Genomic DNA, 9988 nt, shown 5'->3' on the forward strand with positions numbered 1-9988 from the left:
CTTTAGGGAAAGGGAGACAACTAAAATAAAAGTAATAAATTGATGGTTCTATGGCTAGGAGGGGCAAAGCCAACACATACACCAGCCATGAACCTTGGGGGAAAGGGATAGCAATAATGTAACGACTGAAATTAAAATCCTAAATTAAGAAAGAAAGGGTAGTCAGAAGAGGGAATGAAAGGGGGGAGAGAAGACTACTGAAGGAGCCTACTTATTTGAACTTCAACCCTTGAACTGAAAACTTGATTGATTTGAGATACTACCAGTACTAAAAACCAGATCTAGAATAAACAAAATCTGAAATTTCTAGTACTAGAGAAAACAAATCTTGAAAAAAAAAATTGCTTCATGGCTCGTGATCTTGTCACCTAGATCTAAGCCTAGAACTATAACTTAAAAAATTACAACTCAATTGCATAAATCATAAACATAAAAGGACTGAATAAAAATAAAAGAGTGCTTGCATTAATTGAAATAAAAAAAAACTATTACAAAAGTGATTAAAGAAAAGATAAAGAAGAACTAAAACTAAAGAGAGAGCAAGAGAAAGAGAGAGCAACTAAAAAAAAACTAGAAGAAGAATGAATTGTCTCTCCTCCTCTTACATGAGTTGTATTTATAGGGAATGGGGAGGTAGGGTAACAAATTTCTCTTTCCTAAAAGAGAGAAACCCACAATTGATAGTAAGATCTTTTGAGTCCAAAAGTGCTAAGACGGAGGAGAGAGAAGAGAGAAATAAACTTAGAGAAATTTCCTATAATTGTTTTGCTTATTTTCTTTCCTTTTTTTCTAATTTATTTCTCTTCTTTTTCTCCCTCCAAGGGACGATTTTCTTCTTGCTTTGTGTGATTTGGACAATATTTTGGTGATGATGTGGAGGAGAGAGAAGATTTGGACAATCTTTATTTCTCCCTTTTTTTTCTTTCATTTTTTTTTTTCTTCTCTTCTTACGCAGGAACCCTTCCACGATTTTCCTTGCTTCTAATGTGGAAATCCCCTCCAGTGCTTTAAGTGAGTGAAAAACAGAAAATCTTCAACAAAATTCTCTAAAAAAAACAACCATGAGATTCGAACTTGAGACCTCTTGGTGAGCAAGGAAATTTTGCACACCATAGCTCACCAACTACACTAGGTAGTTGTTGTTACCAAAAATGAATCTTCAATCACTTAAGGATGTGGTTTATCGATCCTTGTTGGCATTTGAAATATTCCTTGTACCTCTGGGACAACTGCAAATGGGATGGTTCTGCGTCTCGGTTTAGTTCTAATCCATTATTCTTTTTCTGGCCCAAAAAGAATAATCATTTGTACGGGTGACCAAACAAATGTGTGCTTTTAATTAAACACGTTCATCATCTGTTTGAAAACATGTTTGGCTAATCCCATATTTGTAATTGTATTCACTAACCACATCATGCATCGCGCTCGAAGTGAAATCATTTGGCAAGGGACTCCCTGTCATGGCCGCACCCTTGGGGAGGTCAGTGCATATCATGGAGAGTACTCTAAGATCAAATGGTAGCTGCTTCTTGTACACGGGTGTGGGGTATTATTAAACGGAGAGGATGTTCATAACTGTGCTAGCACCCTCGGGGAGGTCCGTGCACCTTATGACATTCTGAGATCAAATAATGATATTCTCACATCACACTTTTGCACATAATCACTCACGGTTCCACCACCCCGTGGCCAGTTGCTTAACCTCGTGTGTAGTCACGAGTAATGAGCAAGGAAACCACCCCTTGATCTCGTACCTATGGGTATATCGAAAGGATCACGTACTTTGCATATATAGATCCTATTAAGGGAGCCTTGTCGGTCCTATTGCATCCATTGCATGCTCTTATCATGTAGGAAATAGATGGAGAACGCTAGGAACGCCACAAAATGAGAATATTTTGCGATCTTAAAAAGGAATTTTCCTATGATACATTCTGGTCATAAAGAAACGCTCTCCTAAGTGGGTTTCAGATGAAAGGTGTCCTTCCTCTTTAGAAATTAAATATGGATGATTTGGCATACACGATCTAGGCTGATTTTTGTCAAAGCCCCGTAAAATGCTCAATTATCTAAAAGACCCAAGGAAACTAGGTGGAAGGTCACCTAATGGGGTAAGATTAAGGAAAGCATGACTTTATCGACAAAGAATGTCTTAATAGGGATATTTTGGTCAAGCAATTTATATGAATCTCCCACTTATGACATTGAGTGGACTAGGGGCATCAACCCCTACCCACTCCCTATCATTAGGTGGACTAATTTTGGATGGCCCATTGCTTGATAATTGAGTGGATGAATAAACAAAGGGTTGGGAATACAAGAATCCTAAAACAAGCCACTTTTTGGTTCAGGCACAATTCCACACCTCAAGTATTCCCTGCAGTCCATTTGGACACGTGAGGGTAATTGGTTGACTTGTTTAAGTCCAGTGTCACCTACGTCGTCTCTTCAAGATAGCTTATTTCCAAGTGATTGTATTTCGGTACACATGGATCAAACAGACATGGAAGCTCCTGATCAAGCATGGGTTATCCCAGTCGAGACATTGCAAGCTGAGATGATTGAAGTCAAGAATGGGTTAGCACAAGTGCTCCACCTACTTTGGAACCCTCCCAGGGTTGACCCTACTCTGATTAAAGGAGAGTAAGATTATAATAGGCTCATGAGGCATCGTGGAACTTCCTCCAGGGTAGAATCAGAAGAGCCAGATGAGGCTAGGCCTACCGGTCCATGAAGAGTTTCACCCACCCATCAGAATGGTTAGCAAGGAGCTTACTCCCGAGTTCCCCCTCTAAGGCTAATGATTGATGATGAAGAAGAAGAGTTTGTAGCACACATCAGAATGGAACCTCCCAAAAAGGAAAGGGAGAGGAAGCTCAAAGAACAGTTAGAGAAGTTGGAGGGTCTGATCCGAATTGGGAAAAGTTAGGGTAGTTAGATAACTGATTTTGATCAGATGAGATTTTTCTCTGGAGCAAGGATTCCTGAGAAGTTCAAATGGCAAACTAATAGGTTCGACAGCTCTGGGGATCCTAAAGCTCATTTGAAGGTCTTCCTCAGCATCGCCAAGTCTTGGCAGCTAGCAGATAATCAGATGGGTTAGGCATTAACATTGACATTATCAGGTCCAACTCTGAGATGGCTAACATAGTTAGTGTAATATCCCGCTTCTTAAACCCGGTCTGATTTCGTGATTTAACCGGTTTAACCTTGCAGGAACCGAGCCTGAGGATATTAGAGCGGGCTCCTTATGGGCTATGATGGCACGGGTGACCTTAAACACCGGCTGACCCGACAAGTCCGAGCCAGTGCCAGAAGAGACGGGAGTGCCCAAACCGTGTACGTGCACCTACCATAAGGCTATGTACGGATAAAATCGGTATTATATCCGTATTTTAAGGTATATACGTATGCTACATCGTATGCCTGGGGTGGGGTTCGTGCCGAGGTCCGAACCCGGTCAAAATCCCAAGTTTTGGCTCTCAGGCGGGTATAACAGGTGGGTACACCCACCCACCTGAGTGACCTATCCATCACTATTCACTTAAGTAGGAATAGTATATAAAGCTTTATGATTTCTTTTCTTTCCATTTATTACCCCGTACGTTGGTGAGAAAAGTAAAGAGGAGAGAGAAAAGAAAGGGAAGAAGAAAGGAAGAGAAGGAAGAGGAAGAAAAGAGGGATTTCAGTGGCGCCGAAGCTAGATCTTGCCATTCCGGTGCCGAGAGAGTAATCTTCGACTCTAGATCTACAGTTGGAGGTAAGAAAAGTTGGGTTTTACGAACGTTCACCATACCCAAGCTTTAAACCCTTGATTTGAGTATGGTTTCTTGAGATCTTGTAAATACCCTTTGGAATGATGAATCTAAGGTTTAATAGATGATTTATGTGTTGATCTTGAAGGATTTGAAGAGATATTGACAAGGTAGAAGAAGCATTGTGAGTTGGAAGTGATTTGAAGGGTTTGAAGTCATTTTTGGGCAAAGAAGGTAAGATGGCTTCCCCTCACTTGAATCTAACCTAGATCTAGGTTAGAACCATCCTATAGGACCTTGAAGGTGTGAAGAATGGGTGGGGAAAAGCCCCATTTGATTCCCCAAAGGATGGAGAAAATGGGGAAGAAACAGAGTCATTCCCGCCAAAACCGGTGGGTACAACCGGCGGGTACCTACCCGCCTGAGAGTACCCACCTGAGAAGGCAGAGGTCCCTGGCCAAACCGGCGCGTATAACCAGCGGGTATAACCGGCGGGTAGGTACCCGCCGGTCATAACCGGTGGGTATAACCGGCGGGTAGACAGCCCACCTGTCTTACCCACCTGTTTGGCCCCGAAGGTGATCCGTATGTTCGATCGAACCCAAATCGGACGTGTGACCTTCTTTTGACGTTCTAAACACGATTTTAACATCGGATTTTGTTAATTTTGATTCTAAAATGATGAAGTACTAACCCCGCTCAATTATGTTAGGTTCACCAAATCCAACCCGATTCGCTCCGGATCTCACCCGTACCGAGCGGGAATCCTTGTACGCTACAAGTAAGTGGAGAGAGGACGTTTGGCCTTATTTCAAGGCATTTTTTTGGCATTCATATAACTATATCTAATCTAGTCATGTCATCATGAATATGCTATATAGATTAGTCATTCCACTCATTGATGTGCATATATGCTATGTTTACTTTCAATTGCAAATTAAATGAGATGTTATATGTTGAATGTGGGCATCATGGAGCATAATGCATTGATATACTAGATGCCGTGGTCGGCTTGGAAACGAATGCATTGGTGGCCCGTGGTATGGGACACGGAGGCACTATGCAGTCGTACTGTCATATAGGAGCATGCGGTATTAGGATTTTCACCATCCCGTGCTACGACCCTTCCCAACAGGGGTTAAGGTGTTGGGTTGCCATTTGGGGGGGAAGCAGGGGTCGCGGTTGTCGGACACTGTGGCGGTTAGGCATTTCGCCCGGTGAGTCATGTAGGACAGCCGGTAACCCCGGTGGTACATTCAAGAGGGTCAATCGTACTGCTTTTAAATTGCTGGAGTCAGCACTGTTATTTCATTTATTTATATTTCTGTTGAGAGCCGGTGGACGGCATTGTCTTTATTTTTCTGAGTACTCACGGTGGGCCTTCTCCAACAGCCCTATGGGCGTATCGCGGGAGGGAGTTCGCGGCTCGTACCCAGAGTATACGCGCACTGTGGTTGTAGTAGCACTAAAACCAAAGACTTAGTAATGTTGATTAGGTGTATGTGATTTAAAATGAATTGCATGGCATGTAGTGCATATGATGTGTTGTGTGTGTGGACTGTTGTGTGTAGTCCACCTCTCTACTTACTGAGCTAGTGAGCTCATTCCACGTGTACACCCCCTTTTTAGATGATTTTGCAGGTCATGCATCTGAGGAGCATGGGGCGGGTCCCACAGTCGAGTTTCCTGAAGAGGACTGGTGGACCCCTGAGGAGTTTGAGCAGGGTGTAGACTGCGCATGTGAGAGCTGTGCTGCGGGACAGCAGTTCTGAGGCCGAGCTGAGCTCCCCCTTGGAGGCCGAGCTGAGCTCCCCCTTGGAGGCCGTGCTGAGCTCCACTTCTGAGGTCGAGCTAAGCTCTTCTATGTGATGCCGAGCTGGGCATAACCCTTGATGCCGAGCTGAGCTCCAGCCTTGATACCTAGCCGAGCTGTGTACTCTGATGGTTTTGATGATTTCCTGTATATACTTGATATTTGAACTTTATTCTTTTTGTGTATATATCATGCCTTCGGGCCCAAATGTATATAATTATTGTATCACCATTTGGGTATCAAGTATATGGGAATTATTTACAGGTAAAACTTAGTCTTCCGCTGATCTGATGAATTGATGTTAGTGTGTGTATGCTGTGGTGGAATACAATATCTGATGATCCTGGCAGGTTTGGGTTAACCGGTGTTAACTCGGTCACCGCTCCGGTTCAGTGTGAACGGGGTGTGACAAACGGTGGTATCAGAGCGTGATGCTCTGCTCCACTCACAGCATACCATTAGAATCCCGTAGACTCTATAATAGGAAAATGGGGTTGGGCAAAGATAAAAGCTTTAAAGATTAAAAGTCAAAGAAGGGAAGTATAAAAATGGATTGCATTATAAGTTGCATTCATGGCATGCGTGAGTATAGATAAAAAGGGATTAGGTTGGAACTATAACCTATAAAGTACTATTTCGACGAAATTTCGGCAGCATAACGGCGTAAAATGGGATTTCCAAAAAAAAAAATTTTACACAAAACCTGATAAACAACAGATAATAATATAACAAAGAGCACAGATAGAAAAATCACATAACCACAAAACCACACAGGTACTCCACATATGAAAACACCACAAAGATGCACTATCCAAAGATATTTTATTCCATAAATGAAACCAGTTACAATACATTTACAAGAAATGAGAAGAAATAAGTATACAATGTCTACAAAAGGGGAGAAAACGGGTAAACAGCTAGTGTGGGTGAGCCAAGCCCTCACTGGTCGTCGTCATCGTCATCGATGATCACCACGTTTGTCGGAGGCCGGGAGTTGACGTCGAAGCGGTGATCGTAATAATCGAACCTCGCGTTCACCAGTCGTACCTCCCTCCGAAGCCGGCCATAGTCTGCTGAGATAGCGTTGGCCCTGGTGTCCAAGTCCTGACCCAGCCTAAGGAAGGACTCCTCCAAGGTGGCCTGCCTGGAGACAATCTCGTCCAGCCGCCTCAGTATCTGAACCTGGCCATCCTGCAAGGCCCGCATGGAGGCTGTCTACCCTCAAAGTCATAGGCACCACTCCCAGGTGGTGGGGCCGTAGCTCTGGAAGAACTAGGGCCAGGACCTCTTGACTCCTGAGGCACCTCCTCAGGGATGCTGCCACCCATCAGATCCTCCTCCTCGTCCTGAGGAACGTAGTCCTCATCCTCCTCACTGGACTCCTCCTCCATGAGGACATCCTCCATAGGGGCAGCCCTCCTACCCCTACCTCTCTGAGTTCCTGATCTAGGAGGTGAATCCATGAGGGTCTGAAGACCCATCTTTAAGAGATTTCTCCAGTCGAACCTGTCAGCCGGAGTCTTCCCCTCCTCACCGCTCAGATCCACTCCGAAGAACTCGAAGATCCTAGTGAGGATCCTGCCGTAAGGGAGTCCTCCATCCTCTGGGTGGGAAGTATGGTGCTCCATCGTTCTGAGGATGATGTAGGGGAGGCACAAGTGCTCGCCGCCTCCCTCTGCGGCCGTGAAGATGCAGAAGGCAATGAAAGCCGCCATGAAACCCACCTGGTTCCGATGACCTCCTCTGGGAAGCAGGTTGAACTGAATCAACCGGGCGAAGAGACGAACCTCGGGATAGAAGGATGTCTCGGACTCCGGTCGACTGCTGCTGCCGCAGATGGTCTCGTAGATGAAGTCCGGTGTCTCCATGCTCATGAACGGTCCCTGAGGCCTACCCCTGGGGGGACTGTAGTAACGGTGTCCAGCCGCCGAAATACCCAATATGCTGGCCAAGGTGCCTACCGTCAGCTGGATATCCACTCCCTTCACCAAGCTGCTGATGGTGAACTCCCCGTATGGATATGACACCTCTAGGTTACAGTAGAACCGACGGACGAGCTGCTCGTAGTATGGTCGGTCCACCTGAAGAATAGAGTCCCAGCCCAGTGCTGAGAACCTCTCCTGAAGCTTAGCCTTGTGGAAGTCCTCTACCACCACGGTCTTCTCCATCAACACTGACCCCTTCAGGAAGTTGGGCCAGTTGGCTGCGGCCTCTGCACTGAGGAAGTGCTCCTCATCATAGTCTGTAGGGTCAGACTGAGCAGGTGCAGATCTCCCTGTGCGAGGAGCTGAAGAGCTGGTCTCCGCACTCTTCCGCTTGGAAGCGGTGGTCTTGCGTCTAACGCCAGAGGAATATGGTCCCTTGCCGGTGCGTGACGACATCCTGGCAATAAGAAAAAGAAGTAGGGATTAGTACAGCAAGAAAAGGACAGCAGCATTAAGAAGGGGAAATCCAAAACCAATTCATGCAAAGCGGAAACGGCAACAAGCTAAGGACGATAGGAAACCTATGACAGGATGAACGGTAGTTAACGACGCATAGAAACACGCCAAAACAACATGATGACAGCAAAAGCAATAAGCATAAATAGAAGGGGGGAATTCAAGCCCATTGTGCAAATTTGAGCATAATGGAGAATAGCTTGAAACCCTAGGTCTAGAGCACAATGCCGTAGTAACGGGATCATGAAAGTGCAGGAACATACCCAAATAGACTATGGAGTTCTATGAATACAAGTATGAATGAAAATCAAGGAAATCAATGCCAAAAATAGGGATTTTCATGGGAAAACATGGGGAGTCCGAGCATAATGGATGATTCATGCAATCTAAAGCATATTAAGCATAAAACAAGTGGAATGTACTACAAAGGAACCATCAATTGGAGAAAAGGATCAAAAATTTAAGAAACCCCAAAAAATTTGAAAACCTAGGGCACAAATTGGGGTTTTTCTCCAAATGAAGAAACAAATTCCTATAAACTACGAATGACTACAGTAGAATCATCATAAACACATGGAAATACTATTCTATGGAAAAAAATGTGGAAAGAAAGCCTAGAAAGTAAACCCTATTCATGCATTTCACCCAAATGGAAATTCTGGAAAAAAAAAAAGAGAAGAAGAGGAACTTACTTGAATGAAGATGAGTTGACTCGCCTCTAAAAGTGCCGAGTGGGTGAGTGAACTCGCGAGTAGAAGCGCCAAGGAGACCTCCAAGATCGGCCAAAAGAGAAAGGAAGTGAGAGAAAGGTGATGGGGAAAGAGACAAGACTGAACAGGGCCCTACTGGCCCTGTTCGTGTTTTAACTTGGGCAAGACAGGTGGGTATAACCGGCGGGCTCCTACCCGCCGGTGCCACCCGCCGGTTAGGGCAGTGAAGACCGGCGGGTATAACCGGCGGGCTCCTACCCGCCGGTTCATCCCACCGGTTATGGCAGTTGGTGAAAATTTTGAAAATTTTCCTTCTTTTCTTATTCCCTTCTCACCTCCTAGCATGATTACATTGATTTTCACTATTGGATGTATTCCTATGATTAGTATGCTATGGTCAAGTGGGACCATTGGCATGTATGCTGTGGACCTTGCCTGTATCATGGAATTGAACTAGGATTATTTACAGGCTATCATACACTACAACACCTCATGTAATGGCATATGATTGTGTGCCTAAATCAATTCTATGGTGTTTAATCAATATGGTGTGTGATGTATTCCAGGTACAGGGATACGATGGTACGTACTAGATCCGGTAGTAATGCCCGAGGTACCTCGCGGGGTCCTCGTAATCCTAGGGGGTCCCGTTCTGTGGGGCACACCTCACCTCCACTACCACAAGAGACCCTTGGTCAGGGTGGGGCACATGGGAACCCACCTATGACTACACTTCCAGACCCTCCTCCGGTCATTACACCGGGAGATGTTGCTACAATAATTCAGCAGTCCCAACAAGCTTTCCAACAGCAAATGCTTCAGCAACAGCAAGCATTTATGACTGCCATCCAGCAACAGTTGGATTTTTCTCAACCGGGTCAACCTTCCCGGGTACTCACTCCGCAGGACCCACCTGTAGGGTCGGGAACGGGACCACAAGCGGTGGGTACACCTCCAATCCCACCATTTGGTATTCCTCAGCATGGGATGCCTCCTCCATACCCCTACTATCCTGTCTATGCTCCTAACTTCCCGGCGACGAGTAATACGTCAAGGGTAGTGGAATCTTTCAAGAGGAACTTACCACCGGTCTTCTCTAAGGTGGGGAATGACCCTCTGGAACCGGATCAATGGATCCAAGAGTTAGAGAAGATATTTGAGGTGCTTGAGTGCACGGATGCCCAGAAGCTTATTTGTGCTGGGTTGCAGCTCAAGAAAGAGGCAAATTCTTGGTGGCAAGCTTCCAAGCCTATATTGATGGCTGCTCAT

Source organism: Macadamia integrifolia, unplaced genomic scaffold, assembly GCF_013358625.1.
Source record: "Macadamia integrifolia cultivar HAES 741 unplaced genomic scaffold, SCU_Mint_v3 scaffold_9A, whole genome shotgun sequence".
Classification (NCBI taxonomy): Eukaryota; Viridiplantae; Streptophyta; class Magnoliopsida; order Proteales; family Proteaceae; genus Macadamia; species Macadamia integrifolia.